The sequence below is a fragment of the Salvelinus namaycush genome, chromosome 27 (genome assembly GCF_016432855.1).
Source record: "Salvelinus namaycush isolate Seneca chromosome 27, SaNama_1.0, whole genome shotgun sequence".
In the NCBI taxonomy this organism is placed as follows: domain Eukaryota; kingdom Metazoa; phylum Chordata; class Actinopteri; order Salmoniformes; family Salmonidae; genus Salvelinus; species Salvelinus namaycush.
In genome coordinates this window covers 9,944,322-9,959,451 of record NC_052333.1, presented here as the reverse complement: position 1 = coordinate 9,959,451, position 15,130 = coordinate 9,944,322, and the positions used below count along the sequence as shown (strand labels likewise).

Genomic DNA, 15,130 nt, shown 5'->3' with positions numbered 1-15,130 from the left:
TCATACCACATTACCATGAAAGAGCAGGGACCTGTAGCTAGTATCATACCATATTACCATGACAGAGTAGGGACCTGTAGCTAACAACACTACCATGACCGAGTAGGGACCTGTAGCTAGTATCATACCACATTACCATGACAGAGCAGGGACCTGTAGCTAACAACACTACCATGTCAGAGTAGGGACCTGTAGCTCAGTATCATACCACATTACCATGACATAGCAGGGACCTGTAGCTAACAACATTACCATGGCAGAGTAGGGACCTGTAGCTAACAGCACTACCATGACAGAGTAGGGACCTGTAGCTAACAACATTACCATGACAGAGTAGGCACCTGTAGCTAACAACACTACCATGACAGAGTAGGGACCTGTAGCTAACAACATTACCATGACAGAGTAGGGACCTGTAGCTAGTATCATACCACATTACCATGACAGAGTAGGGACCTGTAGCTAACAACATTACCATGACAGAGTAGGGACCTGTAGCTAACAACATTCCAATGACAGATTTGGGACCTGTAGCTAGTATCATACCACATTACCATGGCAGAGTAGGTACCTGTAGCTAACAACACTACCATGACAGAGTAGGGACCTGTAGCTAACAACATTACCATGACAGAGTAGGGACCTGTAGCTAGTATCATACCACATTACCATGGCAGAGTAGGGACATGTAGCTAGTATCATACCACATTACCATGGCAGAGTAGGGACCTGTAGCTAACAACACTACCATGACAGAGTAGGGACCTGTAGCCAGTATCATAACACATTACCATGGCAGAGTAGGGACCTGTAGCTAACAACACTACCATGACAGAGTGGGGACCTGTAGCTAGTATCATACCCATGACATAGTAGGGACCTGTAGCTAACAACACTACCATGTCAGAGTAGGGACCTGTAGCTAGTATCATACCACATTACCATGACAGAGCAGGGACCTGTAGCTAACAACATTACCATGACAGAGTAGGGACCTGTAGCTAACAACATTACCATGGCAGAGTAGGGACCTGTAGCTAACAACATTACCATGACATAGTAGGGACCTGTAGCTAACAACACTACCATGTCAGAGTAGGGACCTGTAGCTAGTATCTTACCACATTACCATGACAGAGCAGGGACCTGTAGCTAACAACATTAACATGACAGAGTAGGGACATGTAGCTAGTATCATACCACATTACCATGGCAGAGTAGGGACCTGTAGCTAACAACATTATCATGACAGAGTAGGGACCTGTATCTAACAACATTACCATGACAGAGTAGGGACCTGTAGCTAACAGCATTACCATGACAGAGTAGGGGCCTGTAGCTAACAACATTACCATGACAGAGTAGGGGCCTGTAGCTAACAACATTACCATGGTAGAGTAGGGACCTGTAGCTAACAACACTACCATGGCAGAGTAGGGACCTGTAGCTAATAACATTACCATGGCAGAGTAGGGACCTGTAGCTAGTATCATACAACATTACCATGGCAGAGTAGGGACCTGTAGCTAACAACATTACCATGACAGAGTAGGGGCCTGTAGCTAACAACATTACCATGGTAGAGTAGGGACCTGTAGCTGACAACACTACCATGGCAGAGTAGGGACCTGTAGCTAATAACATTACCATGGCAGAGTAGGGACCTGTAGCTAGTATCATACAACACTACCATGTCAGAGTAGGGACCTGTAGCTAGTATCTTACCACATTACCATGACAGAGCAGGGACCTGTAGCTAACAACATTAACATGACAGAGTAGGGACATGTAGCTAGTATCATACCACATTACCATGGCAGAGTAGGGACCTGTAGCTAACAACATTACCATGACAGAGTAGGGACCTGTAGCTAACAACATTACCATGACAGAGTAGGGACCTGTAGCTAACAGCATTACCATGACAGAGTAGGGGCCTGTAGCTAACAACATTACCATGACAGAGTAGGGGCCTGTAGCTAACAACATTACCATGGCAGAGTAGGGACCTGTAGCTAGTAACATTACCATGGCAGAGTAGGGACCTGTAGCTAGTATCATACAACATTACCATGGCAGAGTAGGGACCTGTAGCTAACAACATTACCATGACATAGTAGGGACCTGTAGCTAACAAGATTACCAGGACAGAGTAGGGACCTGTAGCTAACAACATTACCATGGTAGAGTAGGGACCTGTAGCTAGTATCATACAACATTACCATGGCAGAGTAGGGACCTGTAGCTAACAACATTACCATGACATAGTAGGGACCTGTAGCTAACAAGATTACCAGGACAGAGTAGGGACCTGTAGCTAACAACATTACCATGGTAGAGTAGGGACCTGTAGCTAACAACATTACCATGGCAGAGTAGGGACCTGTAGCTAGTATCATACAACATTACCATGACAGAGTAGGGACCTGTAGCTAACAACATTACCATGGCAGAGTAGGGACCTGTAGCTAACAACACTACCATGGCAGAGTAGGGACTTGTAGCTAACAACACTACCATGGCAGAGTAGGGACTTGTAGCTAACAACACTACCATGGCAGAGTAGGGGCCTGTAGCCAGTCTCACACCACATTACCATGGATTCACAGCTCATTTCAACACTTCTGTGATGTTTCGTTGTATAATACACACAGCCTGATATAACGTGTTCATTTACACCTCTGCTTGGCAGATATAAATGCCAGGAAAAATAGGTCACACTTGCAAAAAAAACACATTCAAATCTCTAGTGACCTACGTGGTAAAATTAAAGGTTGATAAACAATATACACTACCGTTCAAAATGTAGATATTCCATAAAAAAATCAGCCGTTTCCAGCTACAATAGTCATTTACAGCTACAATAGTCATTTACAACATTAACAATGTCTACACTGTATTTCTGATCAATTTGATGTTATTTTAATGGACAAAAAATGTGCTTTTCTTTTTTAAAAAAAGGACATTTCTAAGTGACCCCAAACTTTTGAATGGTAGTGTATATCACAAGCATTTGCCAATTAAATGTATCCGTCCTTGTCTGAACCAATATTCACCATTACCAAAAAAGGTGTTGTTTTGATTTACTGATGTGAAAGTGACAATAGAGAAGATAAGTGTCTAGAACAACCCCTAAAACATTCAGGGAGAAAAAATTCACTGAAAACACCTGAGCTGTTTCTATTGTAGGCAACCCAGTATATAGAATTGTCAACACATTATACTTTATGACTGAGGCCTGGGCTCAATATGAGTGCAGTCAACCATCACCATATCCAGCAATGATCTTGGTTTTTCCACCAGGCAGACAGACAGTCAATTCAAAAGGAAAATAATGGTTTTGGAAGACCAAGGTCAAATTTGAGTTCTGACACCAGGGGTTTTGTGACTAAGGCCAGGAGTTTTCGCTGGGCAGGTCACGTAGTCAGGAAATACTACTGGCCCTAATTATGACAACCCAGGCCTGAGATGAGAGACAGCGATAGGGAGAACAAGAGAGAGGAAGACCGAGAGAGAGGACAGGGAGAGATAGGCGGGGCTAACTGCTAGGGGGAGGAGCAGGATGATGTGGATGATAAAGATCACACTGCAGTTTTTGAAGGATGCAGTTTATGGGTCTCAACACTACTCCACTAGTAACAGGGCTGGAGCACCAGTCTTACCCAGCAGAAAGGGGCAACAGGCCTGGCCGGACCAGCCTCCCTGATCCCCGGGCATAGACGGGTTAGGGGCTGGCTTGGGAGCAGCAAGGGCAAAAAAACTGCAACAATGGTGCAAATTAAACAATGAACTGGAGGAGCAACATAAATCAAACAAAGGTAATATAATGAAATAGGTGTTTTGTTATTTGGAGGACCAGATGGAGTGTTGGAAAAAGAGGGGTTTTAGAGAGCTGTTCTAGTGTTTGTCCTTCATACACTCATTTGAAGGGGATGATATAAGTGCGTGTGAGTGAGTGAGTTAGTGAGTGTGTGTTTGTGTGTGTGAGTGAGTTAGTGAGTGAGTGTGTGTGTGTTTGTGTGTGTGCATGCACGTGTGTACCCAGAGAGAGAGATAGATAGGCAGGGTTGGTTTAGATATTGTGTAAACATCAGCCTCTCAAAACCCGGTAGACAGACGGCTGTCAAGGGGACAACAAACAGGATCTCCCACTAATGTTCAGATTTGTGCTAACTTTCTATTCAAGTGACAGCATCCCTCTCTCACTCACTCACACTCTCACTCACACTGTTTCTCATTCACTCTCTCTCTCACTCATTCACACTCTCCCTCACTCATTCACACTCTCCCTCACTCATTCACACTCTCTCTCACTCATTCACACTCTCTCTCTCTCACTCATTCACACTCTCTCTCACTCATTCACTCTCTCTCACTCATTCACACTCTCTGTCTCTCATTCACACTCTCACTGTCTCTCATTCACACTCTCACTGTCTCTCATTCACACTCTCACTGTCTCTCATTATCACTCATTCACACTGTCACTCATTCACTCTCTCTCACTGTCTCACCCATTCACTCTCACTGTCTGTCATTCACACCCTCTCTCACTCATTCACTCTCTCTTACTCTCACTCATTCACACTCTCTCTCACTCACTCTGTCTCTCTCTCTCACTCATTCACACTGTCTCTCACTCATTCACACTCTCTCTTACTCATTCACACTCTCTCTCACTCATTCACACTGTCTCTCACTCATTCACTCTCTCTCACTCATTCACACTCTCTCTCACTCATTCACACGCTCACACACACACACTCTCTCTCACTCATTCACACTCTCACTCTCACACTGTCTCTCACTCTGACACTCATTCACACAATGACACTCACTCATTCACACACTCACTCACTGACACTTGACACTCACTGACACTGACACTCACTCACACTCACTCACACTGACACTCACTGACACTGACTCACACTTACACTACTCACACTCACTGACACTGACTCTCACTCACACTGACACTCACTCACACTCACACTCACTGACACTCACTGACACTGATTCACACTGACACACACTCACTCACACTCACTGACACTGACTCACACTGACACTCACTCACACTCACTGACACTGACACTCACTCGCACTGACACTCACTCACACTCACTGACACTCACTCACACTCACTGACACTCACTCACACTCACTGACACTGATTCACACTGACACTCACTCACACTCACTGACACTCACTCACACTGACACTCACTCACTGACACTGACTCACACTCACTCACTCACACGGACACTCACTCACACTCACTAACACTCACTTACACTCACTGACACTCACTCACACTCACTCACACTGACACTCACTAACACTCACTCACACTCACTGACACTCACTGACACTCACTCACACTGACACTCACTCACACTGACACTCATACTCATTCACTCTCATTCACACTCTCTCTCTCATTCACACTCTCTCGCTCATTCACACTCTCTCTCTCTCTGTCTCTCTCACTCAATTCAATTTCAATTTAAGTGCTTTATTGGCATGGGAAACATATGTTTACATTGCCAAAGCAAGTGAAATAGATAAACAAAAGTGAAATAAACAAACAGTAAACATCACACTCACAGAAGTTCCAAAAGAATAAAGATATTTCAAATGTCATATTATGGCTATATAGAGTGTTGTAATGATGTGCAAATAGTTAACGTACAAAAGGCTAAATAAATAAACATAAAAATCGGTAGTATTTACATCGGTGTTTGTTCTTCATTGTTTAAAAAAAATATTAAAACCTTTATTTAACTAGGCAAGTCAGTTAAGAACATTCTCATTACAAATTATGTCCTAGCAGAAGGCAAAAGGCCTCCTGCGGGGACAGAGGCTGGGATTAAAAATCAAAAATCAAATAAAAATATAGGAAAACACACATCACGACAAGAGAGACAACACAACACTACATAAAGAGAGACAACACAACACTACAAAAAGAGAGACCTAAGACAAAAACATAGCATGGCAGCAACACATGAAAACACAGCATGGTCACAACACAACATGACAACAACATGGTAGCAACACAACATGGCAGCAGCACAACATGGTAGCAGCACAAAACAGGGTACAAACATTATTGGTCACAGACAACAGCACAAAGGGCAAGAAGGTACAGTCAACAATACATCACGCGAAGCAGCCACAACTGTCAATAAGTGTCCATGATTTAGTCTTTGAATGAAGAGATGGAGATAAAACGGTCCAGTTTGAGTGTTTGTTGCAGCTCGTTCCAGTCGCTAGCTGCAGCGAACTGAAAAGAGGAGCGACCCAGGGATGCGTGTGCTTTGGGGAACTTTAAACAGAATGTGACTGGCAGAACGGATGTTGTATGTGGAGGATGAGGGCTGCAGTAGGTATCTCAGACAGGGGGGAGTGAGGCCTAAGAGGGTTTTATAAATAAGCATCAACCAGTGGGTCTTGGGACAGGTATATAGAGATGACCAGTTTACAAAAGAGTATAGTGTGCAGTGATGTGACCTAGAAGGTGCATTGGTGGAAAATCTGATGGCCGAATGGTAAAGTACATCTAGCCGCTCGAGAGCACCCTTACCTGCCGATCTATAAATTCCGTCTCCGTAATCTAGCATGGGTAGGATTGTCATCTGAATCAGGGTTAGTTTGGCAGCTGTGGTGAAAGAGGAGCAATTACGATAGTGGAAACCAAGATAGATTTAACCTTAGCCTGCAACTTTGATATGTGCCGAGAGAAGGACAGTGTACCGTCTAGCCATGCTCCCACGTACTTGTATGAGGTGACTACCTCAAGCACTAAACCCTCAGAGGTAGTAATCACACCTGTGGGGAGAGGGGCATTCTTCTTACCAAACCAAGGTTAAGGGCAGAGAAAGCTTGTTGGACACAAAGAAAGCTTTGTTGTAGAGCATTTAACACAACATCCGGGGAGGGGCCAGCTGACTATAAGACTATCATCTGCATATAAATGGATGAGAGAGCTGCCTGAGCTATGTTGATGATGTAAATTAAGTAGAGAGTGGGGCCTAGGATCGAGCCTTGGGGTACTCCATTGGTAACAGGCAGTAGTTGAGACAGCAAATGTTCTGACTTTATACACGGCACTCTTTGAGAGAGGTAGTTAGCAAACCAGGGCAAAATAGAAATTGGCCTATAACAGATAGGATCAGCTTGATCTCCCCCTTTAAATAAAGGATGAACCGTGGCTGCCTTCCAAGCAATGGGAACCTCCCCAGCGAGAAGAGACGGGTTAAAAAGGTCAGAGATAGGGTTGGCGATGATAGGGGCAGCAACCTTAAAGATGAACGAGTCTAAACCATCTGACCCAGATGGTTTTTTGGGGTCAAGTTTAAGGAATTCCTTTAGCACCTCAGACTCAGTGACCGCCTGCAGGGAGAAACGTTGTAGCGGGGCAGGTGAAAAAGAGGGAGGACCATCGGGGATAGTCACATTAGAAGGAGAAATGTTAGACGGGCAAGGAGGCATGGCAGAGACAAATAGGAATCCTGACTTAATGAAGTGGTGATTTAAAGAGCTCAGCCATGTGCTCCTTGTCAGTAACCGTTTTCCAAAACTTCATCTATGACATGTCAGGACAGGTCGTTTCAATGAGCAGCCATTACGAACACAGGCTGTAAAACAGTGATCACTAAGGTCATTACAGAAAACACCAGACTGATACCTATCAGGATTATTTGTGAGGATAACATCAAAGAGAGTAGCCTTTTCTGGGTGTTTGGAGTCATATCTTGTGGGATAGGTAATAATCTGAGAAAGATTTAGGGAGTCCCATTGTTTTAGGATTTGGTCAGGTGGTTTAAGCATGTCCCAGTTTAGGTCACCTAGCAGTACAAATTCAGCTTTTACGAGAGCAGAAATCACTGAAGCAGATATCAGAGCACAAAACAGAATTGGTACTAGCAACAGTAGATGGGCCAGGGTGTACATGCACATTTCCAGATATAATCAGCAGTAATACATTCAGGGCACGGCAGAGGAAAGGGAGAGCTCTGCAGTGTTGATTTATGACATCTGAATGTGCATTAGATCATATTGTACAGCAATTTCATCAGGTAACATGAATACAAAGCCGGCGAGAGGTGGTTAGAATAGGATGGCAAGGCCAAGAGTCTGCATAAACAATAGAGAGTCAGAGTCCCGAGTGTGGAACTAACATAGACTGTCCCACGGATGGGTAAACAAGCAAGTTCATAGTCAACAAAGCACGCAGGAGTGATGAGGCAAATAGCATAAAGCACAAGCAAAAAATATAACAACTTGGGGCTAGCCATTGTAAGTTCAGAGTCACTCACCTCCACAGTGCATGTGTGCTGGAGGCGAGTAAAAGCTGGGGAGAGATGCGGGAGTGTGGCAGGGGTACCTATACCAGACAGGGGGAGACAGTGAACAGAGAGGGGGGAGTGTGTGACAGACAGGGGGAGACAACCAGGGCAGACGGTGAACAGATCGCCAGGTGGAATCCAAGCAGTAGTGCAGCAGGCAACGGGAGTAGGTGTCACACCCACTTGGGAGAAGCTTTTATTTCTGGAGGCAGATTTCTTGTAGTAATGTTCATTCTGAACCTACTTTCTGAAACCAAAAAGTAAAACACAATAATCTCTAGGTAATTTTGTTTTATAAAGCTTAATAAATACGGTTACCAAGCTGCCAGGAAAGAATCTCCCTAAAATGATCACTTAAGTGTGAATCGAGAGGTACGAAAACGAGAGGCGGGAAAACTCTTGAGCCTTACAATGGCAGGAGAGTTTCACAGCCCCTCCACACCCAAATGCAGAGGCCTTTGAAGCACCCTCCATCTGTGCAGAGAAGAAGTCCTCTTCAAAATCCCCAAAATACAACAGCCACAGGACAACTTTGTTTGAACATTGTAAAGAACCATTCCACGATACTGAAAAGACAGACAGAGACTTGCTAGCCTACGTCAGCTAGCTAGCTGGGATTTTCTACAATCAATTTGTGTTGGATGGTATATCCAGGTTCCGCTGTGTTTCTTCTGCAGGTTTTGGCTTGTTAGAATATTATAATTTGTATTTTTTTTGGTTGCCTTTTTCTTGTGGCAACAGGCCACAAATCTTGCTGTTGTGATGGCACACTGTGGTATTTCACCTAATAGATATGGGAGTTTATCAAAATTGGATTTGTTTTCAAATTATTTGTGGGTCTGTTTAATCTGATGGAAATATGTGTCTCTAATATGGTCATACATTTGGCAGGAGGTTAGGCAGTGCAGCTCAGTTTCCACCTCATTTTGTGGGCAGTGTGCACATACGGCAGTGTGCACGTCTTCTCTTGAGAGCCAGGTCTGCCTTTGGCAGCCTTTCTCAATAGCAAAGCTATGCTCACTGAGTCTGTACATAGTCAAATACTTTCTTAATGTTGGGTCAGTCTCTGTTATGAGAATTTTGTTATCAATGTTCATAAACTTCAATTAATCTACTCAGTCTGCAACCCACAGTTTGTAAGATTCTGGTTGAATGAAGCAGACAAGAGTCTCAGCTTACAATAGTCAAAATGTTTATTCACGAGAACGTTCTAATCCATTGTACAAAAACATCCATTTTATACTGGCTCCTTACGCACATACCTTCACACAAACAGTAGTTATCCTACGAACATACATACAAGTTCAAATCTTAAGCTACGCCTTGCTCAGACAGTCTGTGTTTTTCCACTATACAGATACATTGTTCAATCTGCAACATGTTTCATAATTTACAGTTTCTCCCCTCCACGGGTGGAGACAGCATGTCCTGTAAGGAACACAGTAGTACAACTCGTCTGCTTACATACTAAAGAGGAACAAAAGGTCCTTGTTCTAATTCTGACTAAAACTACACACATCATCAGATTATAGTTTTATGATTCTAATAAATTTCATACAATTACATGGTTTCAGAGTGGAATTATTTAATCATTTTCTTTAAACATATAAATTATTTTATCAGTCTCTCACTCTCCCACTCTCTCTCACACTCACACATCCTATCACTCTGTTGTTGCTACTGTTTATTATCTGTCACTTTGTTCCTAGTTATATGTACTAGGAATAGTGCATTCGGAAAGTATTCAGACCCCTTGACGTTTTCCACATTTTGTTACATTAGAGCCTTATTCTAAAATTTATAAAATTGTTTTTTCCACCTCATCAATCTACACACAATACGCCATAATGACAAAGCAAAAACAGGCTTTTAGAAATGTTTGCAAAAAATACAAAACTGATATCACATTTACATAAGTATTCAGAACCTTTACTCAGTACTTTGTTGAAGCACCTTTGGCAGCGAATACAGCCTTGCGAATACAGCGAATACAGCCGAATACAGCCTTGAGTCTTTGTGGGTATGATGCTACAAGCTTGGCACACCTTTATTTTCTTCTCTGCAGATCAGGTTGGACGGGGAGCATCGCTGCACAGCTATTTTCTGGTCTCTCCAGAGATGTTTGATCGGGTTCAAGTCCGGCCTCTGGCTGGGCCACTCAAAGACATTCAGAGACTTGTCCCGAAGCCACTCCTGCGTTGTCTTGGCTGTGTGCCTAGGGTCACTGTCCTGTTGGAAGGTGAACCTTTGCCCCAGTTTGAGGTCCTGAGTGCTCTGGAGCAGGTTTTCATCAAGCACCTCCCTGACCAAGGCCCTTCTCCCCCGATTGCTCCGTTTGGCCAGGCGGCTCTAGGAAGAGTCTTGGTGGTTCCAAACTTCTTCCATTTAAGAATGATGGAGCCACTGTGTTCTTGGAGATCTTAAATGTGCCTTGACACATTCCTGCCTCAGAGCTCTACGGACAATTCCTTCGACCTCATGTCTTGGTTTTTGCTTTGACATGCACTGTCAACTGTGGGACTGTATATAGACAGGTGTGTGCCTTTCCAAATCATGTCCAATCAATTGAATTTACCACAGGTGTACTCCAATCAAGTTGTAGAAACATCTCAAGAATGACCAATGGAAACAGGATGCACCAGAGCTCAATTTCAAGTCTCTTAGCAATGGGTCTGAATACTTACGTAAATAAGATCTGTTTTTTAAAGTTTATTACATTTGCAAAAATTTCTAAAAACCTATATTCACTTTAATCAATTTTAGAATAAGGTTGTAACGTAACAAAATGTGGAAGAAGTCAAGGGGTCTGAATACTTTCCGAATGCACTGTACCTCAATTACCTTGTATCCCTGCACATCGACTCAGTACTGGTACTCTTTGTGTATAGCCGTTACTCATTGTGTATTTATTATTACGTCTTTTACTTTTATATTAATTCTCAATTTTTGTTTTTTCTGCATTGTTGGGAAGGGCCCTTAAGCATTTCACTGTTAGTCTACACCTGTTGTTTACGAAGCATGTGACGAATAACATTTGATTAGATTAACTCACACTCTCTCTCCCCCATCCCCTTCTCTCCTACGTTCTCCCTCCCTCCCCCTCTACATCCATCTCTCCTCACTGGAATGAGCACAAAAGGGAGGCTGAATCCAAGACGTACCAAGAGGAAAAGCATTTCATCATCTGAATGGTGATGTATTTTCCCCATAAGGTATTTGTAACTCTCCAGATCTCTTCCCCCGTTATTAACTCTGGACAAGAAGGCGTGAACGTCTGCAGCTAATGCATCTCAGCATATGTGTGTGACGGAGGTAATATCGCAGTGGTATATAATGGTGCTTTTACCCTTTGTAATATTAATATTGCTCATTACTCAGGGAACGAGGGGCTTTATATCAACCACTTCTCCTCAATGCTCATGGTATTATAATATTATATTATTATTATTATATTATTATAATATTATATTATATTATGGTATTATAAGCCATCGGTAGGTCACAACAACAACAGCGTTTACGTGCATATACATTTTCAGGGGATTTGTAAATATTCATAAAGTATTAGCATTTGAGTGTGGGTGTCTTGGAATGAGAGCCATATTGAACTGGAAACTAACGAGGAGCGGAAGAGTGATAGAGGCAGGAAGAGAGACAGTTGAAGAAGTAAAGGAAGAGTGAACCCAAAAGGGTGAGAGATGGAGGAGGAAACAGAGATATAAAGCCAGAGAGAGATGGGAGAGAGAGCGTAATATAGAGGAGAGAAAAATACAGAGAGAGAGGAGAGAGAAATACAGAGAGAGGAGAGAGAAATACAGAGAGAGAGGAGAGAGAAATACAGAGAGAGAGGAGAAAAATACAGAGAGAGAGAGAAATACAGAGAGAGAGAAATACAGAGAGAGCGGAGAGAGAAATACAGAGAGAGAGAAATACAGAGAGAGGAGAGAGAAATATAGAGGGAGAGAGGAGAGAGAAATATATAGAGAGAGGAGAGAGAAATATAGAGGGAGAGAGGAGAGAAATACAGAGAGAGAGAGAAATACAGAGAGAGAGAAATACAGAGAGAGAGGAGACAGAAATACAGAGAGAGAGAAATACAGAGAGAGGAGAGAGAAATATAGAGGGAGAGAGGAGAGAGAAATATAGAGGGAGAGAGGAGAGAAATACAGAGAGAGAGAGAAATACAGAGAGAGAGAAATACAGAGAGAAGAGAGAAATACAGAGAGAAAGGAGAGAGAAATACAGAGAGAAAGGAGAGAGAAATACAGAGAGAGAGAGAGAAATACAGAGAGAGAGAAATACAGAGAGAGAGGAGAGAGAAATACAGAGAGAGAGAGAAATACAGGGAGAGAGAAATACAGAGAGAGGAGAGAGAAATACAGAGAGAGGAGAGAGAAATATAGAGAGAGAGGAGAGAGAAATATAGAGGGAGAGAGAAATACAGAGAGAGAGAGAGAGATACAGAGAGAGAGAGAAATACAGAGAGAGAGGAGAGAGAAATACAGAGAGAGAGAGGAGAGAGAAATATAGAGGGACAGAGGAGAAAGAAATATAGAGGGAGAGAGGAGAGAAATACAGAGAGAGAGAGAAATACAGAGAGAGAGAAATACAGAGAGAGAGGAGAGAGAAATACAGAGAGAGAGAAATACAGAGAGAGGAGAGAGAAATATAGAGGGAGAGAGGAGAGAGAAATATAGAGGGAGAGAGGAGAGAAATACAGAGAGAGAAATACAGAGAGAGAGAAATACAGAGAGAGAGGAGAGAGAAATACAGAGAGAGAGAGAAATACAGAGAGAGAGAAATACAGAGAGAGAGGAGAGAGAAATACAGAGAGAGAGAGGAGAGAGAAATATAGAGGGACAGATGAGAGAGAAATATAGAGGGAGAGAGGAGAGAAATACAGAGAGAGAGAGAAATACAGAGAGGGAGAAATACAGAGAGAGAGGAGAGAGAAATACAGAGAGAGAGAAATACAGAGAGAGGAGAGAGAAATATAGAGGGAGAGAGGAGAGAGAAATATAGAGGGAGAGATGAGAGAAATACAGAGAGAGAGAGAGAAATACAGAGAGAGCGAAATACAGAGAGAGAGGAGAGAGAAATACAGAGAGAGAGAGAGAAATACAGAGAGAGAGGAGAGAAATACAGAGAGAGAGGAGAGAAATACAGAGAGAGAGGAGAGAGAAATACAGAGAGCGAGAAATACAGAGAGAGAAAGAGAGAAGGAGAGACAGAGAAATATGGGGGAGAGAAAAAGAGAACTACAGAGAGCGGGAGAAAGAGGAAGGGGGAGAGAAAGAAGTGCAGAGAGACAGAAATATAGAAACACAGAGAGAAAGCGATAGAAAGAAGGTGAAACAAGGGAAGCCCTGTCAAGGTGCTATGTGTCCTCCTGTCCTAATCACAAGCATGCTCCCTGGACCCCCTGAGGAGAAGCCAGTCAGGACCCAGGCAGCAGCAGAGCCTCATCCACTCTGGCATGTGACAGCCATTTTGTTGATATCATTACCAGCTCCCCCGGGGTTTATCAGTCACACATAGTCCCACACACACTGAGCGCTTTCTTTAGCGAAAGCTTTAGCTGCTAAAATAGCCTCAGAAGAGTTTTTAAAGTGATAACGAAAAATAGTTGTTTTTACAGGGGCAGAAAACTTGCTCTGTTACTCATTGTGGCCTGTCTGTAAAAATAGTTATTAACGGTGAGAGAAAGAGGGGGAGGTTTAGTAGAAGTGTCAACTGAAGGAATATAGCACTGAAGACTAATACAGACCAGATAGCACCTCAGTGTCCCTTCCCTTAAATCAAATCAAATTTTATTGGTCACATACACATGGTTAACAGATGTTAATGTGAGTGTAGCGAAATGCTTGTGCTTCTAGTTCCGACCATGCAGTAATAACCAACGAGTAATCTAACCTAACAATTTCACAACTACTACCTTATACACACAAGTGTAAAGGAATGAATAAGAATATGTACATATAAATATATGGATGAGCGATGGCCGAACGGCATAGGCAAGATGCAGTAGATGGTATAGAGTACAGTATATACATATGAGATGAGTAATGTAGGGTATGTAAACATTAGTGGCATTGTTTAAAGTGACTAGAGATACATTTATTACATCCATTTTTCCATTATTAAAGTGGCTAGAGATTTGAGTCAGTATGTTGGCAGCAGCCACTCAATGTTAGTGATGGCTGTTTAACAGTCTGATGGCCTTGAGATAGAAGCTGTTTTTCAGTCTCTCGGTCCCAGCTTTGATGCACCTGTACTGACCTCGCCTTCTGGATGATCGCGGGGTGAACAGGCAGTGGCTCTGGTGGTTCTTGTCCCTGATGATCTTTTTGGCCTTCCTGTGACATCGGGTGGTGTAGGTGTCCTGGAGGGCAGGTAGTTTGCCCCCGGTGATGCGTTGTGCAGACCTCACTAACCTCTGGAAAGCCTTACGGTTGTGGGCGGAGCAGTTGCCGTACCAGGCGGTGATACAGCCCGACAGGATGCTCTCGATTGTGCATCTGTAGAAGTTTGTGAGTGCTTTTGGTGACAAGCCGAATTTCTTCAGCCTCCTGAGGTTGAAGAGGCGCTGTTGCGCCTTCTTCACCACGCTGTCTGTGTGGGTGGACCATTTCAGTTTGTCCGTGATGTGTACACCGAGGAACTTGAAACTTTCCACCTTCTCCACTACTGTCCCGTCCATGTGGATACTACTGTCCTGTCGATGTGGATAGGGGGCTGATCCCTCTGCTGTTTCCTGAAGTCCACGATCATCTCC

General features: G+C 43.2%; 1 pseudogene; it reads right to left on the bottom strand.

Annotated features, from left to right (window-relative positions):
* LOC120022593 overlaps window positions 1-15,130 on the bottom strand; it is a 282,457-nt pseudogene that overhangs the window by 90,597 nt on the left and 176,730 nt on the right.